Source organism: Ailuropoda melanoleuca, chromosome 9, assembly GCF_002007445.2.
Source record: "Ailuropoda melanoleuca isolate Jingjing chromosome 9, ASM200744v2, whole genome shotgun sequence".
Classification (NCBI taxonomy): Eukaryota; Metazoa; Chordata; class Mammalia; order Carnivora; family Ursidae; genus Ailuropoda; species Ailuropoda melanoleuca.
In genome coordinates, this window is record NC_048226.1 from 38,580,218 (window position 1) to 38,604,841 (window position 24,624).

Consider the following 24,624-nt stretch of genomic DNA (forward strand, 5'->3'; position numbering starts at 1 on the left):
AGGCAGTACAATGCAGGCAAAGTAATTTAAGAAAAATAAATAGGATTGAGTATATATGCTTTGCCAGTGTTTCTCAGAAAGGAGAAGTCTAAGAGTCTGATATCAATCATGGCAAGATTTTTAGGTTAACCATTTATAGCAGGAAAATCAGAGGAAATATTTACCTCTATTTACCAAAATGTGTCCAAAGTAGAGAAATATGGGATATTTTGAGAGGAAAACTTTCAATTAGAAATTATAACTCATTATTTATTCAGAAAATATTTACTGTATACTTATTACATTGTTTTAAGTATCCTTTTATTTCCTTGCTCTGTTCTGGTTTCTATGTACATTCTTATCTCATTTATATCTGTCCCTAAACTAATGGGATTCTCTAGGATTCCAGATTTCAGTCCTTAACCTTTTATTCATTTTACTTCCTCTTCTTGAGAAGCCTTATTTTCATTTTTGACCTGCTTATCTTTCTCCAGACTAGACTTCTCTTCTAAATTCCAATTTTTTTTCCAGAAGCTTTTTCCTATTCCCATTGGAATGTTCAATGTGCAACAATCTTAACAGGTCCAAGTAGGATTTATATCTTCCCTCTACTTCACACTGGAATCATCTTTAGGTTCTCTCTGGATCTTCAGTCCACATATTCTATTGGTCACTGAGTGCAGTAGTACTCTAATTCAAAATATTCCATCTTGAATCTGTCCCCTCAGTTCTCTTCCTACTGCCTGCTTGAGTTCAGGACAATTGCAATGGTTTTGTAATTGTCATTGGTCTCTCCCCTAGGTAACTCTATTTTCACTCTCTCACTGGGGTTGTTTTCTTAAAGTGTACTATGATTATACACTGTTTCGCTTAGCATTTCTCCCACCACATACATGCTAGAGTCCAAATTCCATTGTTTGCTGTGCCAGATTTAATTGCATTGCCCCTGACTTTCTGGTGTCACTGAATAAAGGATCGAGTTTCACCCTGCAATGTTACTGCTCATGCCATTTCCATCTATCAATAATTTCCTCCCTCCTTATTAGCATTATCTTTCATTCTGTTGCTTTTATTCTTTTCATCCTTCAAAGTTCACCTTAAATGCTTTCTTTTTATGAAACTCTTATAGCACCTTCTCCAGCAATGGAACAAACTATGTTTTCTTCTCTGTAATGATATCACTTTTTAACATATGAATTACCTACCTTTTTGCATAATAAGTGCTGACAAATAGCTACCTGTTTCCACATTGGATTATACACTTCTTAAATCAGGAATTATAGTTTATTGATTGACTGTCAATGTCCCCCAGCCAAAGACCACCAAAAATACATTTACGGTTAAAGTTAAATTTATTGCTGTTTCAAAGAGGAAGACTATTAACCATAGGACATGTTAAAATGTTGGAAATGTCTAATTATATATAGGATTCAGGTTCACATTAGGTGCTTTTAGGGAGTATTTAGGGAAGCAAAGCTTTGTTTTTGGATTTGATGCAAACTTGAAGTGCAAGTAATTCTGATTGGCGATCCCAAAAAGTCTAACTAGAAGTAAAAAAACACAGACTGGACTTAGAGCTGTAATTGCCAAAGAATCAGTAGTCATATACATTAGCCATGATAGGTAGAGGCTTGATAGTTCTTGTCGTTTAAAAATGCTCATGTTTTGTTTGTGTTTGGACAGAATTATGATATGCTCTTGCTTTTGTCTTGATCCTTCACTGTCATGGTCAGATAAGAGACCTTATCTGATATTGGTGCTCAGAGAAATTGTTTATGTTTAACTGGAGAACATCAATACCTGGCTATGAGAATCAGGACAGCGCCTAGCAACACAAGGACCTGATAATGCCAGGAAAATTTTTAGCTGTCAGGTCCTGCTTTTTTCTTCAGTCCTCCTTTTTGACCAAGAGAAGACAAATACAAACCATGGGATATTAATCCATGATATTTACATTTTCTTCATTGCCAGGATGTTGCTGATCAGGAGGGTGTCCAGAGAGCATAACTGATTATTGTACAAAGGTTAATCCGTCCTTTTCCTTTTCTTGAGAGGTGAGTTGTTGAGTCACCCTAATGTAAAAATGGCTGTGCTGTAGCACTTAAGATTCTGATTAAGCTACATCAGCTAACTATAAAACAATTACCACAGAAAAATGATTACTAGTCCTTCTAACAAGTCTTGAAGCCAGGAGAATAAAGACTATAAAACCTAATCCAATGAAACATGTACCAGAATCCAACTGTGTGTATTATTTTTGTTAGTCATGGGTTGTTTTACTTGCCTTGTAACATAAAGGTCAGGCAAAGAAGTATTTACTTTAGGATTCCTCTTCCTTAGCTAGGTAAAATAAAACCAATAGCTTTTGAGTTGTCCATGACAATGCTGGGTAATAAATTTAAAACTGTTGAGTTTCCAGTGTCATTTAAGATGTTTGACAAGACCAGAGACAAGTTTAAGACTATCTATTACAGTCATATTATTCTCTTCTGTGGGATAATTGTAGTCCACAAAGTTTCTGATAATTAGAATGAATACATGGAATAAGTCACTGTGTAGCAAATATATAAGTTTAATACTCATATCAGAAGTAATGTCCTAGTGGGTCATGGACTATATTGAAAGTAAGGGTAATGTCCAGGATAACAGCAATGAACCATTTGCGTTTCTCAAACATATAAGATTTCTCGAATGGAGTTAAACAATTCCTTCAAAACAGTCCAGATTATCTATGAGCAAACTATTATATTAATAGATATATAATATAATATAATATAATATAATTAATATAATATAATAATTATACTAAGGATAGCCCCAATATTAATTTTCACTTCTGATGGGCTAGATTTTGCTGATAGGATTTTAATAACTTCAACAAGAGCTTTTAGTTAACATGAGGTCAAGGTTCAATTTTTATAAGCCTGAAAGTTTGGAATTAAATGATGTGAGGGGGCACTTGGGTGGCTCAGTAGGTTAACCCTCTGACTCTGGATTTTGGTTCAGGTCATGATCTGAGTCATGAGATGGAGGACCCTTCCCACCCCCTGAGGTCTCCTGACTCAGCTTAGAATCTGCTTGTCCCTCTCCCTCTGCTCCTCCCCTCCCCCCACTCACACACACGTGCACACACTCTCTTTCAAATAAATAAATTAATTAAATAATAAAAAAATAAAAATAAATGATGTGAGGCATACTTAAGTATCAGAAGGAGGATGGTAAAAGAGAGCCTATTTTCTGAACTGTTTAATAATTAATTAGTAATTATTAATTTTGTTGGCAATAAGTTAAACTATAACAGTAGCTATTAATTTAGAAAAATATGCCAGAGAGTTTGGTACTGATTTAAGTGGCAAAAGAACATAGGAAGTTAAAAGTAGCAGGACAAAGATAAGGAAGATATTTTTGAGAAATTTTTTAGTCAGTTAATAAATGATGTCAAGGTATACTGACAGGCAACATTAGTGGAAGAGCAAACGGTAAGAAAAAGAGTGCTAAAGAACCAGAAAATTAATTTTATTTCATTGTTTTGCATGGAAGCTGTCTACTTTTGCAATCACTAGCTTGTTCCAAAGTTTTGGTAAGAATTGTCTACATATATACTTGTCATTTAAAGAGAACTCTCTGTTTAAGTTCCCTTTATGGAGTGGATGTTCAAAATTAAGAAAGAAGTAATGTTGCTTTAAATTGGTAAACATTATCCCAATTATCAACACCTTGGAATTTCACTGTTGCATGAGTTATTAACAATACCTGCTCATTTCTTTTTCATCAAGGTTCAAGAGCAATTATTCTCTGGGGACTTTTTCAGAATATCAAGTCTGTAGATTTCCGGTTATACAGGAACTATTTAGGTGGGTGTTTTAGAAATGCAGCTAATACTTTTGGTGACAAAGCCTTAGGTATCACATAAGTCTATTGCATTTATTAGTCATATCAGCTTGAAATAGGATATAACCTATAATTGCAAGTGATTCTTAAAATCATGAGGAGCCTGTATTAACCTAAAAGATAACTTGTGGCTAAAAGATAGCATTGGCCCAAGGGTTTTAGCGCGGAGTGCCTTCAAAGGTCGCCGGGGGCTCGGAGGGCTCTGCGCTTTCTCCAGTCCTGAATGAGCCACGGGGCCCCAATGGGCCCGTGTGGCGGCCTGGCGACACGGTGAGTCTGGGAGAGGATTGATCTTAGTACCACCAAAACAAATGACAGCACTCTGGCCTTGGAAGTTTTGTATATCATTCAATGAAATTTGCAGTATAATATAAAATAAATGTATCATGTAACATTTAAAATTAAAAAAAAAAACAAAGTTCATTACCTCATATACATATTTGTATATTTCCATAACTATTATACCTACTTTAAATAATCATGTATGTAGATTTTTATCTTTAACCAAAGCAATCATTTAGTTGGAAAAAAGTAATCATTTTTTCTCTCTAGACACAAGAGAAAACCAGAGAACAGAACAATCTTGAAATTGCTTATTTTTTCACATGAACACTTATTTAAGAAGGCAAAAATAAACATATATAATGTCACTCAAAATCATTTGCATATTTTGTTAATCTATTGCCATTATAAGACATAAGAATAAATTAAATTTAGGTTCAGCTAACCAATGTTTGTATCTGTTGCTTACCTAGAAATTGTGCAAGCTTCCAAAGATTATTTATTAATTAATTTAATCATTTGTCTAAGGTCTTAAATTTAGTTAAGTATCTAGAAATTACCGATTTTAGTTCACATTAAATCACAGTTTGTAGGATATAAGAATTTCATAAAATTGAATCTTTTAAAAGCAACCTAGTGTCCTTCAATAGATGAATAGATAAAGAAGATGTGATACACACACACACACACACACACACATACACACATACATACACACACACACACAATGGAATGTTACTTAGCCATAAAAAAGAATGATATCTTGCCATTTGCAACAACATGGATGGACCTAGAGGGTATAATGCTAAATGAAATAAGTCAGACAGAGATATATGCCAAATGATTTTACTCATTTGTGGAATTTAAGAAACAAAACAAACAAATGAAGAAAAAAAGACATGAACAAACAAACAAAAACTCCAGACTCTTAAATGCAGAGAACAAACTGGTGGCTGCCAGAGGGGAGGAGAGTGACAGAATGAGTGAAATAGATAAAGGGGATTAGGAATACACATTGTGATGAGACCTGAATAATGTATAGAATTATTGAATTATTATATTGGTACACCTGAAACTAATACAACACTGTACATTGACTTAACTTCAATAAAGAGTTATTCATCATTATCATTCCATTTAGTTGAGCATAATTATGTACATATAATTTTAAACTTTGACCAAGTTATGGAAACAGTGACACTACTTAATTCACCAAACTAATGTAGGATATTTAAGAAGGTTAAATCATGAGAAATTTACTGTGGTGATATCATGCATATACAGTAATCTAGTTTTTAAAATCTTTTAATTATGCTAAAACACGTCTTTTATCTTAGAACTGTAGCTTTTTCTTATTTTGTATCTATAGTTACAAAGGCTATTAGGTAAATATACCTAAAGAGAAACACAAAACAAAACAGAAAAAGAAATGCAACTTAATAACTAATTTTTACTTTCCTTTGGACATTTTAGACAGTTTATCTGGACTAAATATTCTTGAGTGGACACTTAACTGACTTAAAATTTTTTTTAAAATCAGTTAATCTTTCATGTTTCTTCAGAGAGGAGAAAAAAAGGGGAAAAGTCATAGGTAACAAGAGGGAGTCATCTTCATTAAATATGAAATTATTGGTGTAAAAAGTACTGATATAACATGATTGTTTATGTAGAAAAAACATAGAATCAGCAACAGCAAAAACTCCTGGAACTCATCAGCAATTATAACAAAGTTACAAGATAGAAGATTAATATGCAAAAGCAATTATGCTCCCTCTGTAAGAAGAGGGAAGAAAATTTAAATGTAGAAAAACACTGGACATACATACACACAAAAGAGAGTGGCAGAAAACTGATTTAGAGATAGTTTGGGTTTTTGACAATTTTTTCAACACTTACATTTAAAAAGCCAGCATTTATTAGTCCCAGAAATATAAACAAACAAACAAACAAAAACCCACAGAGAAGGATATGTCTCCTCTGTTAATCTTTTAAACAAATAAAACAACTTCCTCATGAAGGTGTCTTTGCTTTTTGTTCTAAGCTAATTTCAATTTAATAATCTTTTTCCTGTCAAAAACTCCTCCCAGATGGCCAATGAAATTCCAAATTATCCCTGGTGCTATTGTGTCCCTTAGAAAGAGAAACATACCAGTTAGCATCACTGTGAGAAAACATGGAGGAAGCAGGTTTTTGACCAGGAAGAGGCAGAGTTTTAGACTGAGAAGACCCATCAGAACTGTAATGGTTCAAAATATCATGTCATGAACCTCTATCTCCATATTTTAACCATAGGCCTATCATCACCAATCAGGGGCGGGACAAAACCTGCGTCTAGGCACCTGAAACTATGAAAGCGTTCTCAGAGACACAAAGATAAGACTGAGGAAGGAGCGCCAGAGGGTTTTGAGATGGTGACCCACAGCAAAGTTTGCCCAGTGATCTCTGATCTGAGGAAAACTTCTGAAATCCTCAGACCATAGGGAGGACTCAAGAACATACTTTTCATGTACATGCTAATCTACTCCCCTAGGTTATTGTCTGAGAGATAAACAACACCCAAAAAAATAAACAAGGACACAGACCGTAGGAGCAGGTGTTAGAAAACTAGAAAAAAATTTTTTTCTCAGGAAATAATATGAATCTGGTTATATAATAAAAATAACAGTAAAAAGTCCTAAGTGACCTTATTCTTTTTTTTTTTAAAAGATTTTATTTATTTATTCGACAGAGAGACAGAGACAGCCAGCGAGAGAGGGAACACAAGCAGGGGGAGTGGGAGAGGAAGAAGCAGGCTCATAGCAGAAGAGCCTGATGTGGGGCTCGATCCCACAATGCCAGGATCACGCCCTGAGCTGAAGGCAGACGCTTAACCGCTGTGCCACCCAGGCGCCCCCTAAGTGACCTTATTCTTAAGAAAACTAAATAAACTAATTGTTAAAAGACTTCAACAAATATCAGAACGCAATTTAGTGTCAACATTCCAAGCCATGGGAAGGCTGGCACTTCCAACAGGTAGAGACACAAAGTATCTTAGATGTGCACGTTGTAACTGATCTCAGTGCCCCAGTACAAAACAGTGAAGTCTTCAGCTGACTCTCAATGGAGCCTCCATTTCCTTTCACTAACATACTCTAGTGTATATAAAGTACCATGCTTGGCATTTGTAATAGCAAGTTTTCAAAAGTAGAAAATAGAAGTTCTTCCCTCAAGAGTTTGCATTCCAATTGAGAAAACACAAACTACACATATACCGTATTAAGTTGTATTATGATTGTGATATGAAGTTGGCTTTCTTTTTGGTGGACTCTACTGCAGTCAGCATAACTTTGCTCCTCATGAACACAGCACAGGTTGTTCTCAGCATTTAACACAATGCTTTGTAAGTAGTGGGTCGTCATCAAACAGCTGTGGGGTTGATTTGATAAGGCAGATAAATACTGAACTGATAACTAAACTTACGAAATAGTGAAGCTATGTTCTTTTTCTTTTTACCGTTTAAATGTATTTGTCAGGACTTATTCAAACCTTACAAGAAAACTTAGGATTTTCATCTCTACTACCCCTGAGAAATAACTGAAAGTTAATTAAATGAATAGAATATTGCCAGCCACAGAACTTGTTCTTTGAAGAAAAGAAGAAAAATTATTTTGCTCATTGAGCTCTAGCCTAGAGGGGCAGCAACTTGCTCACACCTTCCTATCAGTAGCAATGAATTGGCAGCCCAACCCATTACAATTCTCTTGAGTGGATGCTGTTACACATTCAGTACTTGGATGCAAGTTTCTTCCATGGAAGTGTAACAAGAGAACTGAGCTGCTATATCGGGCTCAAAATGTAGAGTCTCTCTTCAGAGATTTTAACTGGTTCATTTCATTTTGACAAATATTTTGGGGGAAACTGAAGCTAATAGAAAAGAAGAACAGAAATTGTATTTTTAAAAAATAACTGCAATGGGACTCATACAGGTGGTATAGATGCTCAGGGATGATAGAGTGAGAACGACAGCATTACTTTTCTTTCTTGAAACTGAGACAGGATGTGCCACTGGGGCATACTTGGGAAGATATAGACAGTGAATGAGGCTCAATGGTATTCAACAGGTTTGGTAGATGACTATGTGACCAAAGAAAACGTCCAAGGATAAGGGAAGGTTAGTAGTAATCCAGGCAGCAAGTAGCATTACAGTTTGTAGAATTGGCAGCAAGATCACAAGGAAGTTTAGCCATGGATAAGAATCAGGAGCAGTCACCATCTGTATTCATCCATAGAATAGCAAACTCCAGTTACTCAATGAGTTAACGAGTGCACAAGGATGAGGTCTGAGATGTTCAAACACAAATGAAACCAAAGCTGCTAGCCTCACCATTGTGTTTCTGTCGGTGGAGAAAAATGGACTAAGAAGTCAATGAAAAGACTACTGCTCAGCCTGAGATACCTTGATTTGATGGCTGTTCTCTACCCTTCTGTGGAAAACTCAGGTTATTTGAGTATGATTCCCGGCACATCATGATTGCCTCTGGACCTGGGCAGACGTGCACATTCTAATTGTAAAGCGGAAGCTTGAGAAATGAGGTAGGGCTACATTATGTAGGTCATGTAGCTAGAATGCTACCCATCTTTTAAGAAAGACCTAATCTTCTATGCAACCCACTGGCCCCATGCACACACGGAGTACTACCTATTTTCTTATGTAAGCAAATCAAGAAAACAGAATTATATCATTATTGTTTAATATCTTCAGAGCTCAAAAACATAATCCTATGATATACATCTCCTTTAAAAACATGTATCCTAAAAAGTAGAAGTTGGTTTCTATATCTCTAGAGCATTAATTGCATGTTGTTTGTTCTTAAAATATGAAGGACCAAATAGCTGATAAAGAAGATTAATTGTACTATAGTACCACTTGGTCTGAAGAATCAAGAACCTTGGGTTTTAAATCGAACCTCTCTACTCATTTTGTGATGTTCAGTAACTCAATATCCAAATAGATAATGAACTAGTCACTAAGATCAACAGAGCTGTTAGAAAATGATGTATAAGATTTAAACATTTCATGTAGTTTTAAGATGCTGGGTTCATTTTGACCTATCCAAAATTCTCTGATTAATTTACCAGACCTGTGAAAATCAGGTGATTCAGGCATCCTATAGATACAGTGTTTATTCCTTAATACCTCAATTTATCATTGGCCATGAGCTTCAGTGTTAGTCTTAACAAATGTATTCTTCCCTGTCAATCCACCATTAATCCTTAATCAGATGGTGATGTCAAATGGAAAGAAGCCCAATTTTGGTGTTATGTAACTGGATTTGAAATCTTTTTTTGCCTCTTTCTAACTATGCAAATCTGGATAAGAAATTGGATCTCTCTAAACCTCAATTTCTTTTCCTATTAAAGGCAGATTAAAATAGTTATCACATAGGGTTGTTATAAGGATTAGAAATGATAGGTATACAATGCCTAGCACACATAGTAGATGCTTAGTAAATGTAACTATTATTATCAAGGAGAAAAAACAGTATGGAGTAGTAGGGGGATTAAGCCCTAGGTTAAATCCTGAACTCAGCACTCCGTAGTTTAAAAATTTAAGGTCACTGAACCTTGGTATACTCATCTGAAACATGGAGATAATAATAGCTACCTTACAGGCTTTTTCATTTAAACAATGTACCTGGCATAGTGTGTATCATGTAAAAGTCACTAAATAGTGATCATTATCATTGACATTATTAATATCATATTAGGCTTACCAATGGGGGCACAGGTGGAACATATTCACGGTGACTTGCTGGCTAAAAAATGAGTTTACCCTATTTTACAGGCCTCATTTGATCTTACTTCTCTGTTTTGGTTTCCTTGTTTTATCCTTATTCTCATAGATTAAATAAATATGAAGTGAAAAGCTGAAAATTATTTTAAAAATAATGTTGAATCCAAATTGCATACATCTATTTAGTAAATTGAGCTAAGTAGTTCTGATTTCTTCTTATTTGCTTTTAAAAAAAAAAGCAGGTTGTGTTTTGGCTTTAGAAAGCGAGATCCTACAGTTGAGACAGTATAGAAATAGCCTTTAAAAGCTAAATGAAATGAATAGTCTTGCAAAGGGGGGAAAAAGGGAGTTTTTCACAAGTCCCTGGAAACCAGCAAAAAAGCGTTAGAACTGTTGTTTTCAGTAATAATTGTGATTACTTGGTTAAAATACCCCATACAAGAAGTTTTCTATGTTTTTTGTGCCTCTACAAGGAAAATTAAAACAGAACATACAGCATTGGGGCCAATTTGTTTCCAAGGAAGTCAATTATTAATACAGTATTTAGTATTTAATGAACTAAGCCTATTTATGTGGAACACTGCAAAGAGATCTCCATACCAGCGGAGAACAGGTGTTAGTATAAGCTTTTCCCGTATGTTTACCAGCTGATTAGTACCCATTAAAATGATAATAATAAAAATTACTTTATATCCAGTGAAAGTAGAAAGTCCCCTGTGTGTTAGAAAATGATTTTATTCCCATTGCCATGGCATTGATAGGACTGGAGTGACAAGAGTGCACACCCAAGGCAGCCTGAATATCCTGAATTTCTATACCTCAGACTTCTCTCTTTAAGTATCCCTTCCTCCAATAGCCTGTCCCGGGCAGTCAGGACTGTTCACTTTTTTTCATGGCTTTAAGGGAAGGACTAACAGTGACCCCCTCACCAACACCCTATTTGGCAGTGGGAAGAGAACCCAAATTCTCAGTAAATGATGCTGCTTTGTCTGTCTAAGGAGACTAGGTGAAACTACGGATGTCCTGAAGAACCATCCTGGGCTTTACTCAGCTCAGAGAGCCCTGAGTAATTGCTAAGAGAACTTTGAGTCTTCCCTGAACTGGAAGTTTCTTGGGAAATCCCTGATTTCAGGCTAGTTTATAGTCAAAATTGTGATGAACATGCAGTCACATTAACCCCAGCCTCAAAAACTCTTACCACTCCTCCTGACACAGCCTACTCATTCTTTCTCAATTGAACTCAGCATACTTTAGTTTTGCTCTTCTCCCAAAAGCTGAGCTCAGGAAATTTTTAGGAATTTAGTTACACTATAGAGATTGAAATAAGAGAATAATTAAAGGTTATTTGCATTGTAACCAGGATCTAATCCCTCAAATCTAACCAATTAAAGGTCCCCTGGGGGAAATTTAGGCATGTGGCCAAGTGTAGGTCACATAGACTCATATGCCTTCACCTGCCTCATTTATCTGTCAAGTTTTCAGGGCTCAGATTACTAGACAATGGAGTTTGTGTCATTATGCTTACTGACTTTTCCCCAAAAGTATTGATGGAAACATAGTAAAAAGAATGAATTTTTGAGGTAGAAATGTATTTTTAATTGATTTATTTTAATAGTAGTGGAATGCCTATTGAAATTTGGGGTATAGAAAGGAGGCATAGAGAGAAAACCCAGATGATTTCTGGATATAAGTATTTTGTAGAAATTGAACAAGAAAGAAGCATCTCAATGCTAATGCCAAAGTCTGTCTTTTGTTTATATGTTCTACAATATTGAGACTGTGCAATATCTTTAATTATCTTATACTCCTGATTGACATGAGGCTAGAATGACCGAGAACTGCTTTGATAAATGGAAAGCTTGACATTTAAAATAAAAGTTTACCTCAAATTGATTGGTGCAGAATAGAGTTCTTCTCAAGGAAGATTTGGGCAGGTCTCAGACGAAAGCAAGGAACACTGCTTATGGAAGGGGAAGGTCAGTACAATTATTTGTTGATCTACCCTCAGCGTCTCTGGGATGCTACAGGAAACAGACATGAAAGAAAGAGGCTGTAAGGTCATTTGGGACTTTGGGGCTTGAGGCAACCATGCAAAAACCTCATGGACTCAGACTCTTTTTCTCTCACAAAAGACACACTGTTAATTTGTCCCCATATGTGTATGGACTTATGTCATACCACAGTCACTACACTGGCAGAAAAGCATTGCTGTTATTTCTATAAAGGAAGCTTTGAATTGTCAGGTTCTTCTTTGCCATGATTGGTGGCTCTTAACATTCAGTGAAAACCTCTTGTTCTAGCCAGTGGACTTGGAAATGGAAGACTCGGAATGGGAACCAAAAAAGGTACAAATCCCATGATGGTCAATTGGCCACTTTTTGGAAAAGCATGCTTTAGAAAGTGTGACTAATGACTCTTTTGTATTCTTAGTTCTTTATCTTTAACCCAGAGGCCAATGAACTGGTACCAAGTTAACAGTTCTTACAGTGAACTTCCACCTGTTCTCAGAATAGCAGCCTGAGCAGAAGGAAGAGGAAATCTGGGGTGAATGATTACAATAGCAGGAAATGTAATATAAAATTTGATCCTTTCTTTTCAGCACACAACCAGTTCAGGCCTGAACTTTTATCTATAATTTGTGATTTATTTGGCACAAGTTAAGTCCCCAGCTTATCTGTCTATTCTTATTTGTTATCCGTCCAATACATCTGGGTGAAAATACAATTACAGTTAGTAAGCCTCAAAATCTCATTAAAAATAGCTTATGCTTTCTTCAGGAAAATTTGGAAAAAGTATTAAGATTCAGTATATATACATTGAGTTTAAGGCACCTAAGATACTTCAGGGAACTAGTGTGAACAAATGCTTTATGGATAATATATGAAAAAGAATAAAGAGGGGTTTTTATCAAGTTCCCCAGATATGCTGGAGTGGTGACTTCTCTACTCCAAATAGGTTAGAGGAGGATTAACGACAAGGAGCATCCCTCTAGACTGTAGGAGCTCTCCTCAAGCCTAGGGGAAGCCAGTGCATCCATGCTCTTTCTCAGAGCATGGTGAGGGATCTGGCTAGGTGGCTACAAGTGAAACATTGTGGGGCATCATTGACGATGTGCTGCTGGCTTTTTATTCAAGGCCAATCCACCCATAGGCTAGCCCATGGCTAGCTCATAAAGGAATATATAACTGCAAATCCTAAGAAGTGAAAACTTTGGGGCCCATATTGCTAACTCCAGTGACCTGACTGCTGGATCTCCTGACCTTCATGATGTGCAGATACCACTTCTGATTTCTCGGACTTTAACATCCCTGTCCGATTTTTTTAAAACTTATTTACTTCTTTGGTACTAGCATCCTTTGTAGTTTTAGGTAAGCTCACTCAACTCCAGCCTCAGAATCCAGTCATTTCTGGAGAAGAAGAATTGCAAAGAGATGACACAGATTGTCCTCCAAGTTTAACCACAAGGCTTTGGGCAAGTTCTGGAGATAAGTTGGGTAACACAATGGCTATCAATAATGCTGAGTATCACATTTTCTATAATTTAGCTTCTAGAGATGATTGAAGAGGGACACTGGGATTTCCAGGAACCAAGAGTAATTCTAAAAGGCAAGACCTTAAGGGACAGCCTCTTTTTTGGTTCTAGCAACCAACTGGAGCTGTCACTGGACTAGCAGAGTGTCATGATGGTGAGTCCTTTCTGTTAGAAGGGTCAGGCTGTTGTCACAATCTTACGGAATCTTAGAAATCAGTTGTTCCCCTCAACCAGACTCCTTGGGGCAGGAGTTTGTAGCTCTGTGCGGTTTCCATAAAGGATTCACCAACCCACAAATCAATAGTGAACAATGTGGAATTTTCTGGAGATTTTATCAGAAAGATAATAGAGGGGACTTACATGAGACATCCAACAGTATTATCATTTAAAACTGCTCAGTGGACATGTTTATTTTCCAAACCTTGATCTCCCTAAAGAGAACCCACAGTAATTTTCCTTTCTGTTTTTCCATCACATAGGGTCCAGGTCTTATGCTGGATTCCCATCCTCCCCTATTTATTGGTGAAGTTACCAGGATTAATCCCCCTTAGAAGGCAAATGGTAAGCTATACAACAACAACAACAAAACATTTCTATTATAACAGAAAAAAAGCTTTAGGGGCGCCTGAGTGGCACAGTGGTTAAGCATCTGCCTTCGGCTCAGGGCGTGATCCCGGCGTTATGGGATCGAGCCCCACATCAGGCTCCTCCGCTATGAGCCTGCTTCTTCCTCTCCCACTCCTCCTGCTTGCGTTCCCTCTCTTGCTGGCTGTCTCTATCTCTGTCGAATAAATAAATAAAATCTTTTAAAAAAAAAAGCCTTAAGGAGAGGTGATCATTTTCATGTACACAATGCTATTTACCCTTCTTTGCAGCCAAAGAGGCAAGTTTTATTCTCCATAGTTGGTAGGTTAGGGGACTGAAGTCCAGAAAGCTTTACAGTTAGTTTGCAAAAAGAGGGGAAATAAAACACAAATCATATGACTCCGTCAGTGTTATTTTTGTACCCCACAGGGAACCAGGCACTCCTGGACACTTAACATCGAAGGGAAGGGAAGAGATTGTTGGCCTTTCATTATAATCCTAGTCACAGAAAGGTAATAAATTTTGACGAGAATGAGTTTAGAGGCCTTGATTTGATCCAGCTATCAGCTTTTCTGGAAAGGGTGTGTTCTAAGAAAGGAAGTGATCAAGCCAAAAGAAATCAGGGACTCTTGATTAAGAAAGAAAGGAGAGTCCTCCCAAAGGGTATTTTTCTACAGCTTTCTTATTTTTTTAAGCTCATTTTGTCAGCAGGGGTTCTCTTTGACTATGAAACAGAAGAAGAAGAAAATCTTCTCTTAACAATAATATACATGTGCCGTGAGAGAGATGAAGCAGCAGATTAAGCAAGAAGCCCAGCTATTTTATTGCCCTAAGGCATTACTCATTTTCCTGACACATTATGTTTTTAATTAAAATTGCATGTGAGTTAATTAAAGTATTCACTTGGGCACTTTTTTGCCTGTTCTTGCATGGGTTCCTTGTTACTCTTTTAGCTTTTTGGTAAAACTCAGTTTCATTTTAACTCTGCTGCCTTTATCAGCGGAGGCTTTAACAAAGAATCTATATGTTAAGCTAACTAAAAAATATATAAATGAATAAAAATCTAATGTAAAAAACCCATCCTTAACTGACCAGAGGAAAGAAAAGTAGCCAGGATTGGGATCATTTTGGCTCCTGCATTCTTCCCTGCTTATTTAATAAAAGCCATGAAAATGGAATTGATAGAAAGTGTATTAACAATGAGTCCTGTGATTTTTCTTGCAACAGATGTGTTTTTCTTTAAAAGACATATTTATCCATCTATAGTCCTTTGTTCTGGAAAGGACCATTGTTTATGGCACCTATGGTTATATAACCTCAGCTTTCCCTGATTACAGTTGATTACAGCCCTTTACCAGACACCTGTCTAGATCAACCTATCAATTGACAGGCCAGTAACCCTAAAAGACAGAATCCTTCTTGCAAATGTTGATATAGAGATATAGAGAGTTGGTCACTGGTCAGGTTCATATTAGACCTGTGAGGACAAATAGTGCAGGGCTGCAGGCCACACTGGCTCATTTGCAAACAGAGGAAGATTATTGAAAAGAATACACAAAAGGCAGCATTGATGGTTGTAGTCACCTGGCCTATGAGACAGACAGTATCTTCCCATCCCACTTCACAGAAGATATAGCTGCCTGAGTCCCTACTGTGTCCCCGAGGTGGCTTTTCTTTTTAACAATAAATTTCTCTTTTTCATGGTTAGTTAAAATGAATTTGGATCCTTGTAAATGATGGGCTCTGGCTAAAGTATCCATTTTTAAGACTTCATGTATCCCTAAGTAGCCCTGATAGAAATAATATTAAAAAGCAAAATCATAAAATTAGTAATAAGAAACCAACTACAGCAATTCAGGAATGTACAGGCTGAAGCTGTATGGGCAAAGTGAAGTCCAGGGTTGAGAAGAGTACTTTGAACAACCACATTAGAACCTCTTTGTGAAGAGTTTGGGTAATTTTTTTTTCATTTTTTATTTTTGTTTTTTTGCATCTCCAGTGGTTTTTTAGTACCTCAGTAATATGTTAATGTATTTGAGAAACTAGTACCCTTGGGCACCCATTTGGTTGACCCATTTGTTCATTTTTCTCTGCTACCTAAATTAAAGGCTGCCGTGTCTGTGTCTTTCTCTCCAGATCAGGTTTCTAAAGTATCATCATTAGCCCAGATAGGTGTGATGTTCACCCAAATTTGACTTTGTGCCTTGGCTGGACAGCTCCCTGCCAAGGACTTGGAATCAATTAATCCTCCAAACTCTTGAATGTTCTTCCCTGCTTAAATTCCATGGTCTAGCATGATAATTCCATCCCAACTCTTTATGGCAAAACCATGGCTGAGTGTTAAATATCACTATCCATATCACTGCCTAGTTCTTGCCCACATTTGGACGGTGGGTGGGTGGAGAAAAATTACAACTTCCCTAACTGGCCTCCCTTTAAATTTATGATCATAAATCTCAGATGCATCCATAATGTTGCCTGGCAGTCAAGCCTTTTTCCCTAGACCATCCATTCTCTCACTCTCCTAGACTACCCTTTTATCTCTCCTCTACCTCTGTACCCTTCCTAGATGCACTCTTATTCTTGGAGACTGTGTAAAATATCTTCTGATTGCTTCAATATTTCTCAATTAAGGAGGAGGCAAAGTCATCAGCTGAGAGCAAGGATGATAAGGTAGGAGCACATATTGAAGATTTGGGGCATGACATTCCCCATCATTTTACTTTCATACCTGCATTGTACCCTGCATATATCTACACATTCTGTTTATATGGATGAACTGTCAATGGTTCTACGCATAATTAACCTCTCCACTTATGTGGTAGGTAGGTCTCATCCTCTCTAAATGAGGATATTGCTCCAAGTCTCCTTCTCTTCTTCATTATCAGTTTGCCTTTTCTTTTGGAGCTTTATCATCAGCGTGGCATCTTACTGTTATTTTTCTCATCTTAAAATCCTTTTTTGATTCTTCTTTCCCCTTTGGCTATTATCCCTTCATTCTCCCCTCTCATCAATGAACTTCTTGATGAAATTTACTGAACTAGTATTTCCTGTTCCTCTGCTCTCATTTATTCTTCAGTCAACTCCAGTCAGGATTTAGCCCTCACCCACTGCATCAAAATTCCTCTTATCACTTCTCCAATGCCCTTTACATTGCTAAACCAAATGGTCAGTCCTCATACATGTGGCTAATCAGTAGTATTTAGCAGAGTTGAGCACTTCTCCCTCTGTGATACACTGCCATCATTCGACTTCCAGGAAATTTGTTTTTACCATTTCACTAGATCCTTCTTCTCAATTTCTTTTGTTGTTTATTCTTCTTCTCCCTGACCTCTTAATATCATGATTTCTCAAAACTTAGTTCTTTTACTTTTTTCTTATCTCTATCCATAGTTTCACCCCTTGGTGATATCATTGAATCTTATGTTTTTAAATAAAATTTCTATTTCAATGACTCCAAAATTTATATCTCCAGCTCAGACATTTCTTCTGAAATCCAGACTCCTATATTCACCTGTCTACTTGATATCTTCCTTTTGAATCCCTATCAGGAATCCAATATTTCCATTAAAAACTCAACTCCTGGTATTCTTCCTGCTATAATGCCTTATTTATAGCCCTCTCTACCTCTTTGGAAGGCAGCTCTATCTTCCAGTTTCTCAGCCCAAAATCTTCAAGTTATTTAAGATTTCTCCTTATCTCTTTTTCATGCTCACTATCATTACTTTATAAGATTCTAAGTCCTTTACCTTGAAAATATTTATCCAAAATCTGACCACTTTTTGCTATCTCCATTTTCACCACACTTGTCCATTGAACATGATTATTGCAAGAGCCTTATAACTGGTTTCTCTGATTCCTTGTTTGTGCCTCTACTGAGAGCACATATAAGAGAGCAGCAAGAGTGCTGTGCTTCTTTTAAAATGTAAATAAAATTAGGGGCACCTGGGTGGCTCAGGTGGTTAAACATCCAACTCATGATTTCTGCTCAGGTCTTGATCTCATGGTTCATGAGATTGAGCCCCATGTTGACCCCCACAGCCCCACGTTCAGCCCTGCATCAGGTTCCACAATCAGTGAGGAGTCTGCTTGAAGTTGAATCTCTCCTTCTCCCTCTGCCCCACCTCACGCATTCTCTTTCTCTCAAATAAATAAAGTTTTTTTTAAATGGTAATGAAATGATATCATTCATCTACTAAAAAGTCTGCAGCGGCTCCCTGTTTTACTGAGAGTAGAAACTGAAGTCATTATAATGGGTAACAAGAGCCTTATATAGCTCACTCCGTTCTAAACAGTTACATCTTTGCTGATCCTTCAAAATTCCAAGAATACTCCTCTGTTCCTTCATCTTTCCTCTTAGATATTCACATACTAGATATTCACATACTAATTCCCTTATCTTATTTAAGTCATTATTCAAAGTCACATTTTAATGTGGTCAAACCTCACCACCTATTTAAAATTTCAGTCTCCCTTATCTTGATACCTTGTAACCTGCTCTCTTTTGTCTTCTATAGAGCTTATATCTTCTAACATACTATATGATTTACATTTTTATTATTTGTTTATTGTTTTCATTCTATTTATTGTCTCCCACATATGCAAACATGATTGTCCTCTAAAATTAGGGTTTGTATGTTTTTGCATTAATATTTCCAAGCATCAGGAGCACTATGCCTGGCATAGAATATGTACACAATCAATATTTGTTGGATGGATGAATGAATGGTTCTGAGGAGACAGATCAAAGATTGCAGAGGCAGAGATAACTAGAATTTGCATGGAAGAATATAAGATAAAGAGTTCCAGAAACTTGAATAAGGGTACCCTTAAATCTTTTGCCAGATAGTAAACTGTGACATGTTTAAGGTGAGACTCCATGAAGTTAGGGAAATAAGAAATACCAAGGAAAGAATAGATACTTGACAGTCATAAGCTAGAAAATTACCTGAGCCTGCACATAATTGTCCTGATTGACCAGAGTGTAGAGACTACTCTGAGGAAAGGCTACTCTACACTTGCCTAAACAAAGCTTGAAAATGAACCTCAAAATTGTCAAATTAATCTATAAATAAATTCATGCCTTGGCAGACAAATCTTAACACTCTTTAAAGGAACACAACAGAATCCAGACACAAAATCTAGACAACAAAAGGAAGACAACAAAATCCAAACACTGGATATTGTAATATTTACAATTGTAATTTTTTAAAAGTACTATACTTGCGGGGAGCCTGGGTGGTGCAGTCATTAAGTGTCTGCCTTCGGCTCAGGGCGTGATCCCAGCATTCTGGGATCGAGCCCCACATCAGGCTCCTCTGCTGGGAGCCTGCTTCTTCTTCTCCCACTCCCCATGCTCGTGTTCCCTCTCCCGCTGGCTTTCTTTCTCTCTGTCAAATAAATAAATAAAATCTTTTTCAAAAAAAAGTACTATACTTGCAAGGAAGTAGGAAAATGTGACCCATAACCATTGGAAAAATCAGCTAGTTCAAGGCAATATGGGTAAAAGAGAAAACTGGCTTTGGTACTTTCTTCTTACACATTTGATGGAATCCCATATCTCAGAGCCTTCCCTTTTGCAACATACCCCCTAGTCTCATAGTCCTCTGAGTTCCACACATTGTTCCATCTTCTTTCTCTTCCTCTATACCCATCTGAACTCACTTGATCTACCTTTATTTATTCTTTTTTTACTTAGGTTTTCTTTTCTGTATGTATCAAGATTACAACTAGCTAAACTTCACATATGCTTTCTTTTTACCACCCATGGTATTGTCATCTTACTCTAAATTATAGGAACTTCACTTGATATCTTGAATAGGGAAAGAGATAATTGGGTTAAAATCACTTAGATTGCTGCAACTCATGGAACCACTTATTGATAGGGTGTAGGTAGACACCTGCTTTGAGTCTCACATCTGGGAGCCAAACAAGTCATAGTTTGGTACAGCTAAACCTAGTAAATTGTTATGGGGCATGAGATCAGGGATGGACAGATGTGATGATGAGGGCATACAAAATCACCAAGTGCTGGCCAGATTTCTTTAAATTTCTTCAGCCTTAGACTGGGATTGTGGTACTTGAGACTGATGTGGGGTGCACCTGGATATCAAGACTGATATGGAGTGCATAAGAAGATATCACATGGCCCCAGATGGGGAATAAAGTGGGTAAGATTCAAGGAGTTAGAGCCTGACAGGAAAACATCAGTATTGCTGAACAAAAAAGAAAACTCTTCGGTGAGCAACAGTTACTCTGTTTAAGACCTCCTGGATATTTATACATACAGATTCAGCCTCTGCAGCTCAACCTTTGACTTATCTTTGGAATGATCATTTTGTTTAGAAATATTGATTATTCTAACTAAACATTTACCAAAATGCTTAGTTTAACCTAAAATATGTTAATGTATTTCTTTCACGGAATCAGATAACTAACCACCTAATTTCGCAGAAAAATTACTAACGTTTCTTTATTTTTTTTTAATTATTTAAACTCAGCAGGCATCTCACCTCAGAAATAGCAAGGCATTATTTAATTTTAAAAGTGCTTTAGTGTGACATTTTAGGCATTTTGAAAAGTGCATAAGAGATAAGGTTACCTGACAGTAGGGCTGTTTCACAACATCATTACACTGATAACTACCAGAGCCATTTCATTTGCATGAAACCATTTGATTATGGCATTAGGAATCAAGTGATATTGTGTTTGGAACAATTTGTGTATGCTATTTATTTTAGCATAATACATATTTATTGGTGTTTTATTCACAATATAAGTCACATGTTAATAACAGTTTAACAGGATTTAGAGCATTGCCTTTTCACATGTTCAGTAACAAGTTCATGAGCAATTCCACAAGGTACACTTATCCATAATCAGATATACATAGCACCATTTCTTCCACAATTGAGTGGATACTTGTATGATATAGTCCCCTTTTTAGGGTCGCCAGATTTAGAAAATTAAAATACAAGACCCTAAGTTAAATATGAACTTTAGGAGGACAATGAATAAACTTTTAGTATAAGTATGTTTCATGCGATATTGGGGACTTACTTATACTAAAAATTATTTATTGATCATGTAAATTTTAAATTTAATTGGATACCCTGTATTTCATCTAGCAACTCTGTCCTTTGTGTCAGAAAGATAAACTTACCTACTTTTTAAAATATTCAACCACATATATTTCAAACTAGTACAAGCCATATAGAAATTTCACTTTAGTAACATGACATTTAGAGATGCCTTAAGCTGTCAACTCCCCACCCCCTACAAATCCCTGCCATTTGGGTCTTGGATTTGCTAAAGAGAACTGGGTGGCATCTATTTCCCATAAATAAAATCTACCAAATTTTGTGCAGAGAGGCTTATTTGGTATAAAAGGATTTAGATCCCAGTTTAGAACTTCATTAGCCCTCAGGGAAGTTTAATTTTTTTTTTTTACAGTGATTGGCTAGGGTGACCCTGATAGGAAACTCACCATCAATATTGGTGGAATCTAACTTGATGATCTAGCTCCACTAACAAAGCCAAGTTCCAAGAGGCAGATGGATGTAGGGTCTGGATTATCTTGAACACACTCCCCCATGGACTGTGTGAATTCTCAGGCTCTTCACTAGTGGTAGCAAAAGATGTATTTAGAATAGCTCCTTGCTGAGGGTTCAGCTTGGTGCTCCAACACCAGCAGGCTGCCACTAATGCCAATTGATGGTGCTAATGGCAATTCAAGAACTGTAGGTGGACTGATGGGAAAGTAGTCTCAACTTTTTACTTTTTATTCCCATGCCCATCATTGTGCCCCAGTGCTAATCCCCACCCCTTATTTTTATTGAGAGTATTTGGAAGGGAGTTATAGATAAAGAACATGACCAAATCACATCTGCATCACATCTGCATTGTGTGGCTAAACTAGTGATGTAGAGGCTGATGCTGATTCAGAACTACTGCCAATGAATGAACAGCCCTACATGTCAGGAGCTGTCAGCACCATCTACCTCTGTGTGTGATTTGTGGATGATTTGTATGCCTCTTGCCAATAGAGTTCATAAACTAAAGATTAATGAGAGGAAGAGGCAACCCATTGGGGGCAAAGCATTAGTAAAGCAGGAGAGTCTTTTGCTGCTTGGAGCTGGAATAACCAGGAGAATTTATCATTGTTTCAGCTGACTTTGGTGTCTAGCCAAGCCAGAGGCACTGACTGCAAGCACATTTGGCTCTGTCTCCCCTTATACCACCTCCAGTGTCCCAGCAATGCTGCCACCACTGCACAAGTTGTTGACAGACTGAAAAACAGTAGTAATTCTCTTTCTTCCTCCTTCTTCTTTGCTATTTTAGAGAGATTTGAATAACAACTTATTCCCCTCATTTGTTATTCTTGATGAATAGTAAATTATTCTAATAGCATTGACTGTTCTATTCATTTATTATTTGAGGATGATTAGAAGTGAATAGCTATTATAAAGCCTTAGAAGTTCCAAAAATTAGACCTTAGAATTTTGTTTCCTTTTCCTTTTGGCTTTGAGCAATTTTCTGTATTGCTTCCTCTAATTCTGTCTCACATACACACACACACACACACACACACACACACACACACACCTTTTTCTTCATTCTTAGTCATGGTCTGTTTTGACTCCAAAACCAGGATGCCCAGTACTTAAAAGTTTATACAAGGAGGTGATGAATGAGCCTCTGGAATGTGATCTCCCTCAGACATACAGGGTTTTAAAATATGTTTAGTTTCAATAAGGTTTAATAACTTTTTCACAAATGTATTATTTAAAGCTATGGAATACTGAGTAAGATATGGCTTGCAGTTGACAACAGAGGTGTATGCCAAGATAAATCACATTGATATTTACAGAATAGACTGAGGTTGTAACCTGAGGGTAAAAGAAGATGTACAGTAAATACAAATTATTTTTTGATAACGACTTGCTATATAACTCTCTAATATAGGCATTTGAAGCCTTGACCTACTTCCTCAGCCTTATCTCCCTCACCACTCTCTAAATATTCTTCACCAAGTCAAAGTGGATCCATTCCTTTCCCCAAATATTATGTCAGCTTTCCCATAATCTAAATTTTTTGCTTTTGTTGGCCTAAAATATTTTTCCAGTTTTTCCACATCACATCTCTGCCTGTGAAAATAAAATTCCTCTATGAAAACTTATTTTAAATCCCTCTGGATCATATGGTTCTTGACTCTTTTCTTGTTGGTATGATCTATCACACTGATCGATTTGCAAATGTCAAACCACCCTGCATCCCAGGGATGAATCTCACTTGGTCATGATGGATAATCCTTTTAATGTACTGTTGGATCCTATTAGCTAGGATCTTGTTGAGAATTTTGGTGTCCATATTCATCAGGGATATCGGTCTGTAATTCTCTTTTTTGATGGGGTCTTTGCCTAGTTTGGGGAGCAAGGTAATACTGGCCTCATAGAATGAGTTTGATAGTTTTCCTTCTGTTCCTATTTTTTGAAACAGCTTCAGGAGAATGGGTATTATTTCTTCTTTGAATGTTTGGGAGAATTCCCCAGGGAATCCGTCAGGCCCTGGACTCTTGTTTTTGGGAGGTTTTTGATCACTGCTTCAATCTCTTCATAATCAGTCAGTTTAAATAATCAATTTCTTCCTGTTTCAGTCTTGGTAGTTTATAGGTTTCCAGGAAGGCATCCATTTCTTCCACGTTGTTTCCTGTTTCAGTCTTGGTAGTTTATAGGTTTCCAGGAAGGCATCCATTTCTTCCACGTTGTTTAATTTATTGGCATAAAGCTGTTGATAAAAGTTTCTAATGATCCTTCCTATTTCATTTCTTTTGAATAAGTCTTGCCAGTGGCTTATCGATCTTATTTATTCTTTCAAAGAACCAGCTTCTAGTTCTGTTGATCTGATCTACTGTGCTCGTGGTTTCTAATTCATTGATCTCTGCTCTAATCTGGATCAACTGCCTTCTCATGCGTGGGTTAAGCCTGTCCTTCTGTTCCAGAAATCAGTTGCATTTCTATACACGAACAATGAGACTGAAGAAAGAGAAATTAGGGAATCCATTCCATTTACAATAGATTCTTTCAAAGAACCAGCTTCTAGTTCTGTTGATCTGATCTACTGTGCTCGTGGTTTCTAATTCATTGATCTCTGCTCTAATCTGGATCAACTGCCTTCTCATGCGTGGGTTAAGCCTGTCCTTCTGTTCCAGAAATCAGTTGCATTTTAAAATGTCCATGCTACCCAGAGCAATCTACACTTTCAATGCCATCCCGATCAAAATACCGATGACATTTTTCAAAGAACTGGAACAAACAGTCCTTAAATTTGTGTGGAACCGGAAAAGACCCCGAATCGCCAAGGAACTGTTGAAAAGGAAAAACAAAGCTGGGGGCATCACGTTGCCGGATTCAAGCTATACTACAAAGCTGTGATCACAAAGACAGCATGGTACTGGCACAAAAACAGACACAGACCAATGGAACAAAATAGAGAACCCAGAAATGGATCCTCAGCTCTTTGGGCAACTAATCTTTGACAAAGCAGGAAAAAACATCCGGTGGAAAAAAGACAGTCTCTTCAA